The 22,220-nt window shown below is 38.7% G+C and overlaps 1 protein-coding gene and 1 pseudogene across 6 annotated transcripts in view; both read left to right on the top strand.

The window, feature by feature from the left end:
* EDA (ectodysplasin A) overlaps window positions 1-22,220 on the top strand; it is a 412,220-nt gene that overhangs the window by 45,109 nt on the left and 344,891 nt on the right. The gene's annotated exons all lie outside the window — the stretch shown is intronic.
* Window positions 12,436-18,753, top strand: LOC128311609 (60S ribosomal protein L12-like; annotated as a pseudogene).

Below are 22,220 nucleotides of genomic sequence, written 5' to 3' on the forward strand. Positions count from 1 at the left end.
AGTAGAGTCTTTTTTTTTTTTTTTTTTGAGGGTGAGGAAAGAGGTAGTACTTATTTCAGCAAAATCCTTCAAAGCTAAGAACTGGAGTTGAGGTTACCACATATTTATAGGAAATGTAACTCAATGAGTTTATTATAGTTTTTGGGTTCATGCAACAAAGGGCATTCCCTGTTCAAGTAGTATAAAACAAACGCATTGAATTTGGAGTTAGATGACTTTAGTTCTATTACTTACTGTGTGACTCTCTACCTATATAACACGGGATAAGAACACGTTGCTTATCTCCTAGGATATTGGAAAATCAAAAAGAAATGATGGATTTATTCATATATTCCTTCTAAAGATATTATTTTTCCTAGTTTATATGAGGCATTATACATTAGATAAATATGGAAGCGAACAAAACAGATAGTGTCCCTTCCCTGATGTAAGTTATAGGCTAATGAAAGATAGCCAATATATATGTAGATATATGTTTACAAAGGGCTGTGAGAGAATAACAGGTGAGGACTTGCTAAGGAGGTAGCATTGATACTGAGACATAGAATCAGAAGAGGATTGGGGGGGGTCCCATATTGCATAGTGAGAAAACTTGCGTGGAGGTTGTGAAACAAGGAAGGTCTTGGAATGTTGAAGGAACTGAAAAATGAGCAGTGTGACTGGGAAATAGTGAGTTAGGTAGAAAGTTATGCCAGATGAGGTGGTAAAGGCAAGAGGATCTATATCTTCCTAGACAGAGTTAGCAGCAGAATTTGGATTCTATTCTAAGTGCAAAGTCCTAAAACAGGAAAGACTTTGGCATGTTCCATGTACAAGAGGATGCCAGTGTGATTAGAGCCTAGTGCCAGTGAGAGATTGGTGGGGACAAGGAGTTTGGATTTTTTTTATGTAAATGCCTAAGGATAATCTATAGAGAAGGAGAGATTGACGATGCACAAAAGCCAAAGAGGTGGTGCATGATGTGGAAATGTTGGGGTTCTGAGCCAACAGTCAGGAAAGAATTCTTGAGATGTCTTTGGTGCAAAAAGGTGCTTTTATTAAAGCATGGGGACCAGACCAGTGGGCAGAAAGAGCTGCCCTGGGATTGTGAGGAACAATTGATTAAATACAGCTGCGGGGAGGTAAAGACAAGAGGGAAGTTTCCAAAAGGACTTTAGTTTGGTAAAGAAGACTCACAGGATCCTGGAGGCCTAGCTATTTTAAAGCTGAAGTTGTTTTTCTCTCTAGCAAAACATGAACAATATAACAGTTGGGGGAGTTCCTGGAGGAATGTTTTACTCTGCCAGCCTCAAGTATTTGTCAGTAAGCTGCAGGTAATAAGGAAATTTCATCTTATCTACCTTTCCTTTTTTGTCTTTGTTCCCCACATCAGTGCAGGGAGAGAAATGGGATACATGGTACAAGTGGAAGGTTTGACCTTTGAGAGGGAGAAGTTCATCCACTAGAAACGGAGAAAAGAAAGAAAAAAATGTGTTCAGATAGAGATCAGCTGACAGATTTGGGGGTGGGAAAAGGGAGTGCCCACTTCCAATGGTACTCTTTACAATGAAGTTTGGGCAAGATCATAAGGGTAGAGGGCAGAGAAGAGTGGAGGGAGAGGTTTGAGGACAGAAAAAAATATATATAAAATAATTATCCTGGAACATGAGGTTAATATAGAAAAGCAGTGGATTTCAAACAGGCATTTAGTACTTGTCTGATGTCTGTGATCATGAATTTAAGTGCGACCTCTGAGCAAGATTGTGGGATTTTCTCTAGGAATATTCAGTGCTCAGATGCAAATTCAGAGCAGGTAAATGGTTGGATTTATCCAGGATCAAGGATTTGCCAGAGTAGTTTACTGACAGGGTGAGAGAGGCAAGGACATTGAGGAAGTGATAATAATGGTAGATCATTGAATATGCTAGATAAGGAGGGGAAAGACAGGAGGAGGCGAGAAACTGGCAGGCTTAATATATTGTAATCTTAATGAAGTCCGTACATTTATTAATTCATCAAAGAATTGGAAGGCTTGGGGTGCCTGGGTGGCTTCAGTGGGTTAAGTGTCAGACTCTTGGTTTTGGCTCAGGTTATGATCTCCCGGTTCATGAGTTCAAGCCCCACATCCAGTTCTGTGTTGGGATTCTCTCTCCCTCTCTCTGTCCCTACCCTGCTTGTGCTTGCTCACTCGCTTGCTCTTTCTCTCTCAAAGTAAATAAACAAACTTAAAAAAAGAATTTGAAGGCTTAATATATACAGTAAAATATAAAAATGAAAGCATATTAAAGATAAAAATTATTAAAATTAAATACAAAAATAAGATATATAACAATAAATATAAAGTATTAATGAACCAGAGAAGACAGAAATTATAATCCATGGTATTTACTGGGGGTGAAGGGCAAGTAGAAGAGGTAAAGGGATCATTAGAGACAACATGGACATGTTTTTGGTGCAACTAAAAAAATGAGCTTTTAAACTTCTCAACATATTTCATATGTGACTACACAATCCTTTTTCTTGACTTTTTTAGCAGGCTTCCAACTTAAGTATTGCCAATAGAAAGTAGTTTCACTATTCAAAAAGTTCATCATTCCTGTCTTTGACCTTTTGCCTCTGGCTTCCATGAAGATGGCCCACTTAAACTCTGTTTTGTTAAGCTACTGCCAATCCATTACTATCTTATAAGAAAGAAAGATAGTACTTAAAGAAATATATAAAAATGTTAGAAAATTTTATGTTACTATAAACATAGAATCAGCTATCATTTACATGAATTATTAAGAAGAAAAGTCCATACTTGATATTTGTGTAACATTCTCAGATATAAAAGCACTTTCCTATACTCATTCACCTAAATATCCATAAGCTCCTGCTATTATATGCCAGGCTGAGTGCCAGAGATACACTAGGAAACAGGACAGTGAAGGTCCCTGCCTAGTGTACAGACCTTACATTCTATGCACAGACCTTATGATTATGTAGGAGAGGTATCATTACTTTCTTTTACAGATAATGAAAGTGAAGATCACATTACTCAACTTGGACTAGAAGCCAGGTCTTCAGACTCTCAATTTTGTCTTTCTTCTATTCTGTATCATTTCCTTATTAGCATGATAATATCTACCTTTAGTGATCACCTCTAGGTAAATTTGAAGGATTTTTGACCACATATTTTCCCAATGTGTCTGAATTCCTTCCATCTTAAGAAGGTTCTCCACCATTATTTACATCATTAGAATACATATTATTGCACTTTGCGATTTAAATTATGTTGTTCCCCTATCCCATTTGTCCAGTCTTCATTGATCCTGTCCTAGGAGTCCATCTCCCTCTCCACCTCACTATTACTTAGGTGATAATCAACTCCATTGTCCACTGACTTTGCCCACCATCAAATTTATTGCCAATTCAGGCAAAATTACCTTTGCCTTCCTGTCCTAATTTCCCTAGCCCACTATTTGCCAGGTATATGCCTTATCTGCACATCTCCAGTGGCTCAGCACTACTTGAGGAAATCTAGGACTACAGCTGACCTCTAAAATCCCACCTGTGCAGGACTTTGTGAGCAGCTAGTGTTTACATGCTGTTGCCTGGTTAAAACGTATGCCGGGGCATTTTTTGAGCCTCTCATGCATCTTAGCTAAATCCTACCAATCTGATCTTCAGTGAATCTCAGTCTTATCCCCTTCTATTTCTACCACCACCACTCTAATTCAGGCCCCTAGCATACATATACACTTAACCCTCCTTGCCTCTTTTCACTTATTTTTTTTTGTTTCTTCTTACTATTTTTAATGTTTATTCATTATTTGAGAGAGACGGAGTGTGAGTTGGGGAGGGGCAGAGAGAGACGGAGATACAGAATCTGAAGCAGGCTCCAGGCTCTGAGCTGTCAGCACAGAGCCCGATGATGCAGGCTCGAGCCATGACATCATGACCTGGCTGAAGTCAGATGCTTAACCTATTCCGGAACCAGGCTGGAACACTGGCGGAAAAACCAAGCGGCACACGGAGATCTTGGTGGATTGGAGATTTATTTTACAGTGGCGAGCTCAGAGGAGACTGTTTCTCCAAATGTCTGAGCCCGGAATGCAAGTGGGCAGGGTAATTTATAGCCGACAGCCTCTAAATCTGTGGGGGTTTTCGCGGGCACAGCAAACGAAGGAAGAAGAGACCGGAGGAGGGGTCTCTAAGCTAGAGGCCAGAGTTTGTTTTAGTCCAATCAGCCACCTTTGGTGTACTTTATCCACTTCTCCAACAAACCAACTGAGCCACCCAGGTGCCCCTATTATTATTTTTTAATGCTTATTTATTTTTGAGAGAGAGAGAGAGAGAAAACGTGTGCGACAGAGCATGAGTGGGGGAGGGGCAGAGAGAGAGGGAGTCACAGAATTCAAAGCAGGCTCCATGCTGTCAGCACAGAGCCTGACAAGGGGCTGAAACTCCTGAACCGCAAGATCATGACCTGAGTTGAAGTAGGACTCTCAACTGACTGAGCCACCCAGGTGCCCCTCTTATCAGTTATTTTTTTTTAAAGCTTTTAATTAACATATTTATTTTTGAGAGAGAGAGAGCAAGAGAGAGTGTGAGCAGGGGAGGGGCAGAGAGAGAGAGCAAGAGAGAATCCCAAGCAGGCTTTGCACCGACATCGCAGAGCCCAGCATGGGGCTTGAACCCAGGAACCTTGAGATCATGACCCCAGCTTAACTGACTAAGCCACCCAGGCCCCGCTCCTCTTACTTATTTTTATTTACTTGACAAAACTACAATTATGGTAATTTTCTGCCTGCTTGGTTCTTGTACCTATGCATTGAAAGAAGCTGGAGAAAAAAAAAAAACAAAACATGACCACACTGCCTGCTCTTACTTTCAATTCATGACCACAGAACTCAAGTTAGACCCCTAGTGCTGCCCTCCCATTTCCTACCTATGGTTTCTAGATTTTTTTCATACTTTCTCAAATCCCCAACACCTCTACCCTCACCCCCACCCCCCCACTATCAAATGAGAACTTTGCTTCCTCTATTTGCATAGTACTTAAAAGCTTACAAAGTACTTTTGCACCCTTTTCTGACTTAATCTCTTCGTCTTGTGCCCTAGGAAATGGTTAATTGGAGCAGCATTCTTTAGAGACAATGACTCTTGGTTATTCTGTTGGTTCTAGTATTTAGTTTACCTAGCTGCATTTTTGAAGTCCTCACCATTCGAGCTGCACAAATCAACCCCTGCTTGTTTCTTTTTGAAAAAGGAGGATCCTCATACCTGCCTTTTCCACTCACTCACGGGAATATTTTGTGAGCATTTGTCTGTACTCTGGTCCTTTTAAATCTTACAGTACAAAGAAACAGACTTGCCATCCACATTCTTTGCCAGATTAATGCACAGCACTACGAAAGATAACCACCTTGCACTGGAGATTCAGTGATTACTTTTTTGGGCTCTAAAGTATATGATCTACAGGTTGATATTCAAGAAAAATACCATTTGCACTGTAACCTAGACTAACTTCTACTTAAATATTATTGTGCCCTGTTTTAATATATATTCCATGTATTAAATCAAAATTTTCAGAGCAAATAAAATTAGAATGAGCTTTATTTTTCTCAACGTATTCCTTTGTTTACTAAAGGATTCCTTTTAGGTTAAGCGAGTCCATGGTAGAATTTAAATGACTTGACTGATAGAAATTCAGTTTGTACCAGGATGTCTGGGTGGCTCAGTGGGTTAAGCACCTGACTCTTAAGATCTCATTGTGTTTCGTGATCGTGGGTGGTGGTGGGGGGGGGGGCGGGGGAGGGGGGTGGAGATCGAGCCTCTCTTGGGCTCTGTGCTGACATAGCGGAGCCTGCTTGGGAATTTCTCTGTCCTCCTCCCTGTCTCTTTGCCCCTCCTTGTGCACTCTCTCTCCCAAATAAAATAAACAAACAAAAAAAGAAATTCAGTTTGTACTACTTTTCAGGAACATACCTTTTGTGAAAAGTGAGCTACACCACTGTAGTGTTCCTGCAAATGGTGTCATGAAATGGATTATACTTTCCCACAGGAACAATATTATAATTGGGGGGTTGTGTTCCTGACCAAAGACTCAGCATCAAATAAATCATAGATATTAACTGACAGTGTGGCATAACAGCAAACATATAGGAACTATAAATTTCTAATCATTTAACGAATTTAAAAATTATGCTCCAAGTCTTACTGTTGGGAAAATAAGTAAAGTTATGCACCATAAGATGGCCTAAGGGATTAACATAAACTCTAGTTCCTAGTTCAGAGACTCCTTCCGGGTTCTTCTTTCTTCCTGCCCTGCTTGCCATGCACGCCAAATCACTACTAATACAGAATGCGGAAGTAGCAGACGGTAAATTGTCCCACGTGCTTGTGTTTGGGGCTCAGATCTCTGGAGAAGGATCTCCTCTGAGGCTGCTGGTGCAAAATAAAACTCTGATCCAACAAGATCGCTGAGTGCCACTTGGTTTTTCCGCCAGCGATCCAGCCTGGTTCCTTAACACTATAAAATGGACATAAATGTAGCATATTCAACCATGCAAAGGACACTGCTACATTATAAAGTGTGCATAAAGCTCTTAAAATACAGTTCTATTGTATAGTAAACTAAAAAAATTTTTAATGTTTATTTATTTATTTGAAGGAGAGAGACAGAGAGACAGAGTGTGAGCAGAAGAGGGGCACAGAGAGAGGGAGACACAGAATCCCAAACAGGCTCCAGGCTCCCAGCTGTCAGCACAGAGCCCAATGTGGCACTCAAACTCAAAAGCCGTGAGATCATGACCTGAGCTGAACTCAGACGCTCAACCCACTGAGCCACCCAGGTGCCCCTACTGTATAGTAAATTGTATTTACTTTACTGTTAGCCTCAAGAAATCTATTTTTAGCAACAAATCAATAATTTCTTTTGGTATCCTGTAATAGAGAAATTTTTGTGGGGTTGTGAGTAGTGAACAGTCTAAATGATTTAACTTTGGTTTTCAAACCTGATAGTACATCAGAAAAATCTGAGGAGTTTTAAAGATGCAGATTCCTGGGCCTGAACCCCAAGAGTATGAATAGGCCTGGGGGTGGAGTGGGAAAAGGAATATGTGTTTTTAAAAATTCCCTAGGTGATTTCTAATGCATGGCTGAGGTAAGAACCCTAGGCATGGATATGTCAGCACCAATTTTCTTTTTTCCACCCTTTTTTCTTAAGGGCTGATACATTCAGGATCATTCTATTGACCACAAAATTTGTACAGGTAATATATTTAATAATGTTTCCAAGGTGTTTCTTCATTGAAAAACAGAAAAATTTTTTTAATATTTATTTATTTTTGAGGGAGAGACAGACAGAGGGAGACACAGAACCTGAAGCAGGCTCCAGGCTGAGCTGTCAGCACAGAGCCCGATGTGGGGTTCAAACCCACAGACCACAAGATCATGACCTGAGCCGAAGTCAGATGCTTAACCGATTGAGCCACCCAGGCGACCCTCCATTGAAAAACATTTTAAAAGTAAAGACTGTCTTGAAATTTGAAAAACCTTTTAATAAGTTGGGACTAACTCCACATTTCTCTACTCACCTGCCCCAATCTGTAGCTTTGAATAGTCTCAGGGCTTGCAAGAAACACATGCTCTTAAATTGTATTTTAGGAGGTGACAGTTTTTTGACAGCCATCAGAGTTCTTCATGGTTGATTGGGAAGCAATAAGAATTGCTAGGTCATTCATTAATCACTTGCCTTTTTTTTAAGTGTTTTATTTATTTTTGAGAGAGAGCACGAGTGGGACAGGGGCAGAGAAAGGGGGACAGAGGATCTGAAGCAGAGTCTGAAGCAGACTCCGCGATGACAGCAGAGAGCCCAATGCAGGGTTTCAACTCACAAACCGCGAGATCATGACCTGAGCTGAAGTTGAACCCTCAACGACTGAGCCACCCAGATGCCCTTAATGACTAGTCTTTTTAAAAATTTTTTTATTTTTTAAAAATTTACATCCAAATTAGTTAGCATATAGTGCAACAATAATTTCGGGAGTAGATTCCTTAATGCCCCTTACCCATTTAGCCCATCCCCCCACCCACAACCCCTCCAGCAATCCTCAGTTTGTTCTCCATATTTATGAGTCTCTTCTGTTTTGTCCCCTTCCCTGTTTTTATATTATTTTTGTTTCCCTTCCCTTACGTTCATCTGTTTTGTCTCTTAAAGTCCTCACATGAGTGAAGTCATATGATTTTTGTCTTTCTCTGACTGATCTCACTTAGCATAATACCCTCCAGTTCCATCCACGTAGTTGCAAATGGCAAGATTTCATTCTTTTTGATTGCCGAGTAATACTCCATTGTATGTATGTACCACATCTTCTTTATCCATTCATCCATCGATGGACATTTGGGCTCTTTCCATACATTGGCTATTGTTGATAGTGCTGCTATAAACATTGGGGTGCAACCTTGAAGGTTGTGGTCAGAGAGTGTCATGTTTGAATTAGTGATTTTGGAGTGGTAAAGGGTGATGATAATTTCCAAGGTGGGTGTGGGGTGTGGGTGGCTGACATGGAATGGAAGAGAAAGTCATTGGAGATGAAGAGGTTAAGGAACTGAGAAGTCTCGGTGCATTAGATGTGCTATACCACACTTTCCTTAAGTTATCTTCCTTTTAAATGGTAATAAAAATACACCTGACACCCAGCAAATTTTTAATCTATTAAAAAAATCATTTAGAGTCAGTTTGTGAAGTAAGGTTGAATACATTCTATACTCTGAGGCAATTCATGGGAGCTAATAATGTTCAGTAACTATTTTCTCTATGTTTAGTAGTTTTACTATGAAATTTATTATTGAATCAAGCTTTTTTTTTTTTGGTGGAGGATGGGATCTTTATTAGCGTTCACAAGAGACACATTTAAATGTCAGGTCTAGGATGGGTATTCTAGGCTATTCAACCTCTATTCTCCAAGGAATTTGAAGAGCTCTCGGAATGGATATGTTAAATTAGCGACAGCAGTAAGAAAGATGTGTGGATTTTCAATCTCTGCTTCTCTCCTATCTCCTTTGTCTTGGCACATGCTCAAGTTTCCTTTTCTTTTTAAATTTTTTTTTTCAACGTTTATTTATTTTTGGGACAGAGAGAGACAGAGCATGAATGGGGGAGGGGCAGAGAGAGAGGGAGACACAGAATCGGAAACAGGCTCCAGGCTCTGAGCCATCAGCCCAGAGCCTGACGCGGGGCTTGAACTCACGGACCGCGAGATCGTGACCTGGCTGAAGTCGGACGCTCAACCAACTGCGCCATCCAGGCGCCCCTCAAGTTTCCTTTTCTAAAAAAAAACATTTCCTCAAAACCTGCTTCTCCTAAAGCCACCCTCTCAACTCTCTTCTTCCTTTCATTGCTATAAATATTTACTTTCCTGTTTATTTGTTGGAGATCGCTATTTTTCTTGAAATATGTTTTTCTTGAAAAAATATTGTTGGGAAATATATTGGAGAGTAATCCTACCTTCGTAACATACAACTTTTGTCATTTGAGGGTATACTTTTCTCTGTTTGCATGTATGTATATATCTTTTCACAGTTTTGATCAGACTATTAAGTCTTATGAGGATAAAAGGCCTGTTTTATCTGCCACTGTATAATGTAGTATGTGCCTGTAATATTAGGGAGTGCTCCATAATTGAATGTCAAATAAATAAATGGTATATGTTTTAAATTTACATTTTGATTTTTCTACCTAACATATCAAACATTTCCTGTTTCTTCATATTCTTTATATTTAACAATTATTTTATTATTTTAGCATATCATCAATTACTAGACTATTTTCCTATAGTTGGATATTTCTAATAGTTTATAATTTTTTATTATGACTGGTAACAATGAAATGTATGTCTTCCTGTGCTCATGTATTTGTTTGCTGTCATTCTTTTGTTGAACCATTTTTTGAGATAAATTCCAAAGAGTGGGGTTATTAGGCAAAGACTATGAACATTTTTACGCTATTAAGCCTACTAAAAGAATTGTACCTTTCATTTTTAAATGCCTTAGAATTTGGCTTCTACCCTTGCCACTTCAATGAAACACCTCTTCTCAAAGGTCACGAATGGCTTCCTAATTACCAAATCAACCCTCTTGACTTTTCTTGCAATATTTAATACTGATTTACTATCACTTTCTTGAAAGTCTCTTCTCTCTTGTCTTGATGATATGACATTGTTTTGGCTCTCTTTCTACTTCCCTGATTTTTTTTTTCATTGAACTTCCTAAATGTAGCCTTTCCCAAAGTTCAATTCTATCTGCTTCAACACTATTATCTCTATATCTTTAGTTTTGACCTCTTTCTTAAGGTCTAGACTTGCATTGCTTGATCTCTCATTAATGCTCCCATATCATATGTCATCATGTCTAACAATGAATTAATTTTCCCTCTCCAATCAGTTTCCTGTATTTTATCTCTGATAATGCTACTGCTATCCCTGGAGTCTGGACACCATGGAGACATTTTGATCATTTTTCCTTCCTTGCTCAATCTATCACATCAGTTGTTTTGCCCTGTTATATAAATTCTAATTTTGCAGTGTCCATGTTTCTTTCACTTAGTTTTTCCTGAATTCATTAATTTATTCATTTGTTCATTCATTCATTTATTCAATACTTATTGAGGACTGTCACATGCCAGGCACCATTCAAAGCACTAAGGATATGGCAGTGAACACACCAGACAAAAATCTTGGCCATCTTTTAGCTGATATTCTAATGGAGGAAGACACACAAGCAGATAAGTAAAATAGAATGTCACATAATGAAAGTTTTATAGGGAAAAATTAGGGAAGTTGGATAGGGAAGATTGGGACAGAATGTGTATATGTGCACAATTTGAAATGGTATACTCCAAGAGAGCTAATTGACATTTAAGCAGAGATTTGAAGGAGGTCAGGAAAGGGCCAGACAGATATGGGAGGGCAAAAGTGGAGCATTCCAGGCAGAAGGCCCAGCAAGTGGAAGGCCTTGAGATGGAAGAGAACATGTGTTCCAGAAATAGCAAAGTGGCAGTGTGATGAAGCTGAGTGAATAAAACAAAGAGTAGTAGGAGGTATGGTCAAAGAGGTAAATGGAGAGGCCAGACCATGTAGGGCTTTGTAGGCCATTGTAAGGACTTGGGGTTTTTTTTTTGTTTGTTTGTTTTTTACATTTTTGTTTATTTTTGAGAGACAGAGAGACAGAGCACAAGCAGGCAAGGAGCAGAGAGAGAATGAGACACAGAATCTGAAGCAGGCTTCAGGCTCTGAACTGTCAGCACAGAGCCCAATGTAGGGCTCAAACTCACAAACTGTGAGATCATGACATGAGCCAAAGTCAGATGCTTAACCAGCTGAGCCACCCAGGTGCCCCAAGACTTTGGCTTTTTACCATGAGTGAAATGGGTAGCCATTGGATAGTTTTCAGAAAAGGAGCAACCTGATTTGACTTTTTTATTAGGAAAGCTCTGGCTATTGGCTTGAGACTAGACTGTAGTAGGGCAAGGATAGAAACAGGGACTAAGTAAAGGGATACTACATTAAGCCAGGTGAGAGTTGATGATGGCTTGGATGAGGGTAGTGGTAGTGAAAGTGGTGAAAAATTGTTGGATTCTGGATTTGCTTTTGATTGGATATGGGATATGAGAGGAAAAAGAGGAATGAAAAATGCCTCCAAGGTTTTGGCCTGAACTGGAAGAGAATGTGGTTTTCAATAGTGTGTGTGTGTGTGTGTGCACATGTGTGCGCACACATTTTATCTCTAGTTTCTTGGAACTCCCATAAATTGTTATGTCATAAATTATTATGTCATGTTACCTGTTAGGTTACATTATGTTATTTTCCTTGATTACTTTTCACCAGGGCTATGTCAGTAATCTTAATAAAAATATTCAGTGGTAAATCTGATCTCCTCTCCTAGCCTTTCTCCTCACTCCAGTTCATCCTCTATAAAGTGAGGCATTAATCATATGATCATCTTCAGTGACTTCCAATTGCATTTAATTCAGCAGACAGACTCTTCTGTCTTATATTCAAGACCTTCCATAGTATAAGCATGACCTATTTCATCAGCTCTTTCCTTTACTATTCCCTTATATATTCCAAGTAAATTGGCTTACTGCTCCTTGAATATAGTGCTTAACATGTTATAGATCATGTTTATATGGTATATGATAATGGGTAAGATCACAGTCTACAGCATGGACACCCCAGGTTTGAATTGTGATTCCATTTCTCATTGTGTGCTTTTGGGCAGTTTATTTCACCTCTGTGTCTTAGTTTTCTATCTGAAAATGGCGGGGGGGGGGTAATAGTAATCTACGTCATAGAGATGTTTTGAGGATGAAAAAGATTTTAATTTTTTTTTAACTTTCACTCATTTTTGATAGAGCAGGAGCGGGGATGGGGGGGCGGGGTGCAGAGAGAGAGGGAGGGTGCAGAGAGCAGGCTCCAGGCTCTGAGCTGTCAGCACAGAGCCTGATGCGGGACTCAAACGCACAAACCATGAAATCATGACCTGAGATGAAGTCAGAAGCTCAACCGACGGAGTTACCCAGGTGCCCCAAGGATGAAAAGATTTTATATGTAAAGCACTTAAACAGTGCCTACTACAAGTGCTCTAATGTGTTAACTGTTACTGCTGTTATTAGTTACTATTTTTGGTTATTCTCATTCTCCTCTCCCACGATCTCATCACCCTCACCACCTTAATATCAGCTCCATAAAGGTGGGAATTTTTGTTGTGTTCACTGTTGTATCTATCCCCAGTAACTACAGTAGTGACACATAAGAAACGCTCAGTAAATATTTGTGGAATGAATGACTGCATTTTCCTCAGTTTGAGATGCTGACTACTGTTGCCTCTTCCTCCTGTTCTCTTAAAAACCCATCCAACCTGTAAGGCTCATCATGAATGCCATTTATTCCATGGAACTCTTTGTTACTTTCTGATCCTTCTCCCAAAACTAAATCTCTTTCTTTCTTTGAACTCCCATTATATCTTGTTTATGTATTTCTTACATCCCTTACCTTTCTTTGCCTTTTATCTTAGTCATTTGTATCTAATCTTGCCTACTAGATATTAAGTTCTTAAAGCATGGACTGACTGTGTATTACTCATTTTATATCCCCTGTAGTGTCTACTATAATGCCATGAATATGCTAGATGCTGAATAAACATTTGCTGATTGAATTGAATTTGTTCTCTCATTTATATGCTTAGTTTTATATGAAATTTCAGATTTCTTAGTCATGCTTCCAAAGCATTAAATCACAATGCAATTTATCTCTTAGGTATCCTAAGTGTTCAGGTTTAGAAAGACTATACTTTTTTTTTATCTTCAGTTGCAGAAGGAGTAGAGTTATCTTAATCAAACCTTGTTTTAACTGCCTAAGGACTTTGTGCCAGATCGTAAATTGTTCCAATGGTAAAAGGGAGGTTTTATCAAATATGGCATACAGCTGGAATTCAGTGGTCCAGTGACTTCACCAAAGAACTAGGATGAAGAAAAAAGGCTTTGTGCAGATAAAGTATGTGTCACAAAATCCATGCACTTAAGCTCATGCACTTTATAGGGTAAGCTCCTCAAATCCTCACTCATAATTTATTTACTCATCATTTTGCTTAAATCATGATTATCAGATTTTCCAGCCAACAGCTATGGAGAGGCAATTTAGAAATGTTAGAAAGGCTCATAGAAGATAGGTGGGAGGGACAGCTGACTGTAAGGAAGGAGACAGCAAAACCAAAAAACAGGCCAAGGACTCACAGCAGTGTGGGACTAATAGCTCTATATTGCTTAAATAGGCCTTGAGGGCATTGGTGTGTTATAACATAATATGGTAATTGATGTTCATAATAATGACCCAAATTCATAAAAAAATGATTAATTTCTGATCATCCACATATTCTATTTATGAAAATAAGCAGTGAGTATTGTGTTTAGATTCCTACCCATCAAATTAAATTAAAAATGGTTTATTTATAAGGTCATAAGACTTTAACGAGGTGGACAACTTGGATAATTCATGCCTGACAGGTTATAGATAATCAAGGTTTCCCTGCATTTAGTATATACTTTCTTGTTGAGGTTCCTCTAACTAAAATTGAAAAATAGTTGAGAGGCAGCATGAGGCAGTAAATCCATAAAAATGAATTGTTCATCTATATTTATAACATAGGAAATATGATTATAGAGCAGATGTTGACTGAAATGCTGTATGCTCAATCATGTTAGTGTTTATTTGATAAGGAATGCCATTTGTTTAGCTTTGCTCATTTATTCAGTGACTGTGGCCTGGAATTTTATTAGATGCTGTACCCAACAGAATGTTGAGAGAGCCAAAACTTGAAGGAGATTGGATAAGAACTTGGAACTCAAGCTTGGGAAATGAAAATGGAAAGAAGTCTTTAATTTGGAAAGTTTTCAATTTTAAACCTCTTGGTTTTGTTTTATTTAGTTTATATATGGATACTGGAACACAGAAGCGACTGTGTGGCAATATTCATTACTTTTTAAACTTTTTTTCTGAAAACTTTCATTTTCCTAAAAGTCTTTTCAGTGACTACCCAGGGAGAGAAAGAGCCAAGAAAATTTCCTGAAATGGAACCATTTACAACTAATGTGTTTCTGAATAATGGAGTAAACTAAAATTTAATTTTAAAAGTACTTTAATACTGAACAGCTCTTATATTTGAAATAAATTATTCAACTAATTTTTTACTCTCCCTTGGAGCCAGTTAGCAAATATCTTTTGTGTTGTAGCAAGATTACAGCAAATGATTTCATGGGAACATTTATTCAAATATTGTATTTTATTAGCTGGTAATATCTGGGCCTTTGTGATATAAAAATGAGTACAATAAATATTTGAATGAATAGATTTATGACCTAGATAATTTGGAAGAATAATTTAAAAACTTGGATTAACTGTGACATCTAGAACTAGCATTTTAGGCCATCTTGCAACATATTATACAATTCAAGATACAGTGGAACAGATTTTGAAAATTAAGACCTTAAGCAGTATATTTTAGAAAGAACTTTATTTTTAAGAATAAGATAAATTACGTTCCTAACACTGCCACCCAAATATTTTTGTGTATATTTTTCCCTCTTGAGAAAAGCAGAAGAGGATTTTTGACTGTTGTCAATGCAGGATAAGAGTTTTTAACTTCTACAAACTACACAAGCAAACTGTAGTCACTTCAGAAGGATGCAGTATGTTATGTTGCATTACAGGTTTTTATGATTTCTATAGCCTTTAAAATTTGTTTCATTTATTTAAAAATAACAATAATAGGGGCATCTGGATGGCTCCGTGGGTTAAACGACTGACTCTTGATTTCAGCTCAGGTCATGATCTCACCGTAGTGAGATTGAGGAGATTGAATCCCGCGTGGGGCTCCGCGCTGGGCTTGGAGTCTGCTTAAGATTCTCTCCCTCTGCTGCACCTCTGCCCCCACACACGTGCAAATGCACTCGTGTTCTCCTATAAGTAAATAAAAAGAATAATAAACCCAATGCATGTTAACATAAACATTTTAATGAACAAAAACTATAATGCCTTCTGCTTCATCAAGAGAATTCTTTTTTTTTAATTTTTTAATGTTTATTTCATTTATTGATATTTTGAAAGAGAGAGAGAGAAAACGTGAGTGCGAATGGGGGGAGGGACAGAGAGAGGAGAGAGAGAATTCCAAGTAGGTTCCCTGTGCTGTCAATAGCAAAGCCCAACATGGGGCTGGAGCCCACAAACTGTGAGATCATGGATGACCTGAGCTAAAATCAAGTTAGTAGTCCAACCAACTGAGCCATGCAGGCGCCCCATCATCAAAAGCATCCTTAAGTGAGCTTTTTTTGGCTTTCGGCTCGGAGGAGGCGACGGTGCAACAGTCTTCGGTGGTCCCGAATCCGGGTTCATCCGACACCAACCGCCTCCACCATGCTGCGTAAGTTCTACCCCAAAGAGACCAAAGTCATATACCTGAGGTGCACCAGTGACAAAGTCGGTGCCAAGTCTTCCCTGGCCCCGAAAGTCAGCCCGCTGGGTCTGTCTCCAAAAAAGGTTGGTGATGACATTGCCAACTGGTGATTGGAAGGGTCTGAGGATTACAGTGAAACTGACCACTCAGAACAGACAGGCCCAGATTGAAGTGGTACCTTCTGCCTCTGCCGTGATTATCAAAGCCCTCAAGGAACCACCAACAGACAGAAAGAAGCAGAAAAACATTAAGAACAGTGGAAATATCACTTTTGATGAGACTGTCAACATTGCCCAACAGATGCGGCACCGATCCGATTGTTAGCCAGGGAACTCTCTGGAATCATTAAAGAGATTCTGGCCACTGCCCAGTCTGTGGGCTGCAATGTTGATGGCCGCCACCCTCATGACATCATAGATAACATCAATAGTGGTGCAGTGGAATGCCCAGCTAGTTAAGCACTGCAAAAGAAAATATTTTAATAAAGGATCCTTTGACAACAAAACCAAACCAAAGAGCATCCTTAAGTGAGATGGTATTTATTTTGCCCCAAGTGCATTGTGGTAAAGAATATAATGGCCAGTAGTATAGTTTGGTGCCCCACCTTCATCCATGACATGGTGCCAGCAGTTTTACTCATTACTGCTTTTATTTTAAGCAACAGTTTTATTAAGATGTAATTCACATACCATACACTACACCCATGTAAAGTGTACAGTGAGTTTTAATATATTCAGAATTGTGCAGTCATCACCAAAATCAATTTTAGAGTCGCAAAAAAGCCCCATATAGATATAACGTATATATAACTAATCACTCCCATTTCCCTCTAATCTTCCTCTCCTCCAGCCTCCAAAAACCATTAGTGTACTTTCTGTCTCTATAGTTTGGACTTTTCTGGACATTGCATGTAAATCGAATCATATAATTTTTTTTATTATTTTCTTTTTCACTTACCATACTATTTAAAGGTTCATCCATGTTGCAATCAGTACTTTATTGTTTTTGTGGTGAAAGAATATTCCATTGCATGGATTCTATATTTTGTTTATTGATCCATCAGTGAATAGATGTTTCAGTTGTTTCCACTTTGGGCAATTATGAATAATGCTGCTATGAACAACTGTGTACATGTTTTTGTGTGGACATTTGTTTTCAGTTCTCTTATATACCTAGGAATAGAATTTCTGAGTCCTATGCTAACTCTATGTTTAACATTTTGAGGAACTGCCAGACTGTTTTCCAAAATGACTGCATCATTTTACATTCCCACATACAAGGGTTCCAATTTTTCCCACATTTTCTCCAATACTTGTTATTATCTGTCTTTTTTATTAAATCCATCCCAATGAAGTGGCATTTCAATTGTGATTAAAGAAAATTTTTTTAATCTTTATTTATTTTTGAGACAGAGACAGAGCACAAACCAGGGAGGGGCAGAGAGAGAAGGAGACACAGAATCTGAAGCAGCCTCCAGGCTCTGAGCTGTCAGCACAGAGCCTGACACATTGCTTGAACTCACAAGCTATGAGATCATGACCTGAGCCAAAATCGGATGCTTATCTGACTGAGCCACCCAGGTGCCCCTCAATTGTGATTTTTATTTGTATTTCCCTAAAGACTGATGATGTTAAGCATCTTTTTATGTGCTTACTGGCTAATTGTATATCTGTTTTGGGGAAATGTCTGTGCATATTCTTTGCCTATTTTTTAATTGAGCTATTAATATTTTTAAAATTTTTTAAATATTTATTTTTGAGAGAGAGAGAGAGAGAGAGACAGAGCATGCGTAGGGTAGGGGGCAAAGAGAGATGGAAACACAGAATTCAAAGCAGGCTCCATGCTCTGAGCTGTCAGCACAGAGCCCGATATGGGGCTTGAACCCACAAGCCATGAGATCATGACCTGAGCCAAAGTCTGATGCCCAACTGACTGAGCCACCCAGGCCACCCAAGCTATCTATCTTTTTATTGTTGAGTAGTAAGTTATTTATATAATCTGGATAAGAGTCCCTTATATATCTGTGACCCCAATTCTGTGAGTTATTTCACTTTCTTAATGGTGTCCTTTGTAGCATAAAAGTTTTAATTTGGGGGCACCTGGGTGGCTCAGCTGGTAAAGCATCCAACTCTTGATTTTGGCTCAGGTCATGATCTTGGTTCATGGGATCAAGCCCTGCTTCAGGCCTTCTGCTGTCAGCGCAGAGCCTACTTTGGATTCTCTCTCCCTCTCTTTCTTTACCCCTCCCCTGTTCATGCTCTCTCCCTCTCAAAATAAATATTTTTAAAAGGTTTTAATTTTGATAATGTCCAATTTATTAATTTTTTTCTTTTGCTGCTGTGCTTTTGGTGTCATTTTTAAGAAACTATTGCCTAACATGGGTTCACAAGGATTTTTACTCCAGTATTTTCTCCTAAGGGTTTTATAGTTTTAGCTCTTACATTGAGGTCTGTTTATCCATTTTCCGTTAATATTCTTGTATGGTATGAATAAGGGATCCAATTTCATTCATTTGCATGCAGGTGTACACTTGTCCCAGCACCGTTGTTAAAGACTATTATTTTCCCCCATTGAATTGCATGGTCTTGGCATGTTAGTGGAAATCAATTGATTTTAAATGTAAGGGTTTAGTTTTGGACTCTCAACTGTACCCCATTAATCTGTATGTCTATCCTTCGACCAGTTCCATTGTTAAATATGTCTATCCTTATGCCAGTACCATACTGTCTTGATTACTTTGTAGCTTTGTTTTTATTAAGTTTTTATTGTTTTTTAAATTTAAATTAAATAAAATATTGTTTTATTAAGTTTTTATTGTTTTTTAAATTAAATTAAATTTATTTTAATCTAATTTTAAGTTTTTTTTATTTTTTTAATATGAAATTTATTGTCAAATTGGTTGCCATACAACACCCAGTGCTCATCCCAACAGGTGCCCTCCTCAATGCCCATCACCCACCCACCCCTCCCTCCCACCCCCCATCAACCCTCAGTTTATTCTCATTTTTTTTTTTAATTAAAAAAAATTTTTTTTAGGGTTTATTCATTTTTTAGAGACAGAGCATGAGTGGGGGAGGGGTAGAGAGAGAGGGAGACACAGAATCCGAAGCAGGCTCCAGGCTCTGAGCTGTCAGCAGAGAGCCTGATGCGGGGCTTGAACCCACGAACTGTGAGATCATGACCTGAGCTAAAGTCAGACGCTCAGCTGACTGAGCCACCCAGGCGCCCCTGTTCAGTTTTTAAGAGTCTCTTATGGTTTGGCTCCCTCCCTCTCTAACTTTTTTTTTCCTTCCCCTCCCCCATGGTCTTCTGTTAAGTTTCTCAGGATCCACATAAGAGTGAAAACATATGGTATCTGTCTTTCTCTGTATGACTTATTTTTGAGACAGAGAGAGACAGAGCATGAATGGGGGAGGGTCAGAGAGAGGGAGATAGAATCCAAAGCAGCCTCCAGGCTCTGAGCTGTCAGCACAGAGCCCGACGTGGGACTCGAACTCATGACTGTGAGATCATGACCTGAGCCAAAGTTGGACGCTCAATCGACTGAGCCACCCAGGCGCTCCAATTTAATTTTAATTTATCCATCTATTTTGAGAGAGAGAGAGAGAGCTCCTGCAAGCAGAGGTGGGGCAGAGAGAGAGAGAGAGAAGGAATGAATGAATGAATGAATGAATGAATGAATGAATCCCAAGTAGGCTCCACTCAGCCAGCTCTGAGCCTGAGGTGCGGCTACAACAAACGGTGAGATCATGACCTGAGCCAAAATCAAGAGTCACATGCTTAACTGACTGAGCATCCCAGGTTCCCCTGGGTTTTTAAATCAGGAAATGTGAGTTCTCTAACTTTATTTTTCAAAATTGCTGTACCCCTTGGATTTCCATATGAATTTTAAGATCAGCTTCACAATTCTGCAAAGATTCTGACTGGGATTTTGATAGGGATTATGTTGAATCTATAGATCAAGTTGGGAAATGTTGCCATCTCTTTAAAAAATGTTTTATTTTATTTTTGAAAGAGAATGTATGTGAGAGTGGGGGAGGGGCAGAGAAAGAGGGGGACAGAGGATCTGAAGTGGGCCTTACGCTGGCAGCAGAGAGCCTCTTGTGTGTGACCTCATGAATGGTGAGATCATGACCTGAGCCAAAGGCTGGAGGCTCAACCAACTGAGCCATCCAGGAGTCCCGGAAATGTTATCATCTTAACAGTATTAGGTCTTCTACTCTGTGAACACGGAGGTCTTCATTACTTTCTTTCAACAATATTTTGTAGTTTTTGGCATAAGTTTTGCACATCTTTTGTCAAATTCATTTTTCTTTCTTTTTTTAATGTTTATTTATTTTTGAGGGAGAGTGACAGAGCATGAACAGGAAGGAGACACAGAATCCAAAGCAGGCCCCAGACTCTGAGCTGTCAGCCCAGAGCCCGACGTGGGGCTCGAACCCACCAATTGTGAGATCATGCCCTGAGCCAAAGTTGGACACTCAACCAACTGAACCACCCAGACACCCCTGTCAAATTTATTTCTAAGTTATTTTATTTTATTTTATTTTATTTTATTTTATTTTATTTTATTTTATTTATTTTATTTTATGTGTAGCTTTATTATAATTGGCATATAAAATTATGTACATTTAATGTGTACAAATGATGACTTTATATACATATATTTCAAAATACCACAATAAGGTTAGTTAACAGCTATGTCACCTTATATAGTTACCTTTTTTTTGGTGTGTGTGGTGAGAATTTATAAGATTGACTGTCTTGGCAACTTTCAAGTATACAACACAGTATTTTTAACTATAGTCACCATCCTACATTCAGTCCCCAAAACTTATTCATCTTTTAACTGGATGTTTGTATCCCCCCCACAATTCCCCTGGCACTGGCAACCACCAATCAAGTCTCTTTCTCTAGGAGTTGAGGGTTTTTTTTAGATTCCACATATAAGTGAGTTCATACAGTATTTATATTCCTCTGTCTGACTTATTTCATTTAGCATGATGCCCTTCAGGTCCATCCATTTTCTCAGGATTTCCTTCTTTTCGTGACTGAATAACAACATTCTATTATATGTATAGAATGTTCTGTATAATATTATACACACACACCACATTTTCATTGTCCATTCATCCATTGAAGGACATTTAAGCTGTTTTTATGTCTTGACTCTTGTAAATAATGCTGTTGTGAATGTGGGGGTTGCACATCTCTTCATGATGGTGATTTTTATTTCCTGTAAATATATACTCAGAGCAGGATTGCTGAATCACATGATCTATTTTTTTTAACTTTTTCTTTTAATTCCAGCTAGTTAACATACAGTGTTATATTAGTTTCAGGTGTAGAATATAGTGATTCAACACTTCCATACATCACCCAGGGCTCATCACAAGTGCACTCCTTAATCCCCATCACCCATTTCACCCTTCCCCCCACCTACCTCCATTCTGGTAACCATCTGTTTGTTCTCTATAGTGAAAAGTCTGTTTCTTGGTTTGCCCCTCTCTTTTATTTTTCCCTTTGCTCATTTTTTTCTTAAGTTCCACATATGAGTGGAATCATATATTGTCTTTCTCTGACTTACTTCACTTAGCATTATACTCTCTAGCTCCATCCATGTCATTTCAATTGGCAAGATTTTATTCTTTTTTATGACTGAGTTAGCATTCTATTGTGTGTGTGTATGTATGTGTACATATGTATGTACACAAACACACACACACACACCATGTCTTCTTTATCCATTCATCAATCAGTATATACTTGGTTGCTACTATATCTTGGCTATTGTAAGTAATGCTCCTATAAACATAGGGTGCATGTATTCCTTTGAATTAATATTTTTGTATTATTTGGTTGAATAACCAGTAGTGCAATTCCTGGATCATAGGGTAGTTCTATTTTTCACTTTTTGAGGAATCTCCATTCTGTTTTTCACTGTGGCTGCACCAGTTTGCATTCCCACCAACAGTGCAAGAAGATACCCCTTTCGCCACATCCTTGCCAACACCTGTTGTTTCTTGTGTTGTTGATTTTAGCCATTCTGACAGGTGTGAGGTGATACCTCATTGTAGTTTCGATTTGCATTTCTCTGATGATACTGATAATGAGCATCTTTTCATGTGTCTGTTGGCCATTTGGATGTCTTCTCTGGAGAAATCTGTGTTCATGTCTTCTGCTCATTTTTTAATTGGATTATTTGCTTTTTGGGTATTAAGTTGTGTATGTTCTTTATATAATTTAGA

Source organism: Acinonyx jubatus, chromosome X, assembly GCF_027475565.1.
Source record: "Acinonyx jubatus isolate Ajub_Pintada_27869175 chromosome X, VMU_Ajub_asm_v1.0, whole genome shotgun sequence".
Classification (NCBI taxonomy): Eukaryota; Metazoa; Chordata; class Mammalia; order Carnivora; family Felidae; genus Acinonyx; species Acinonyx jubatus.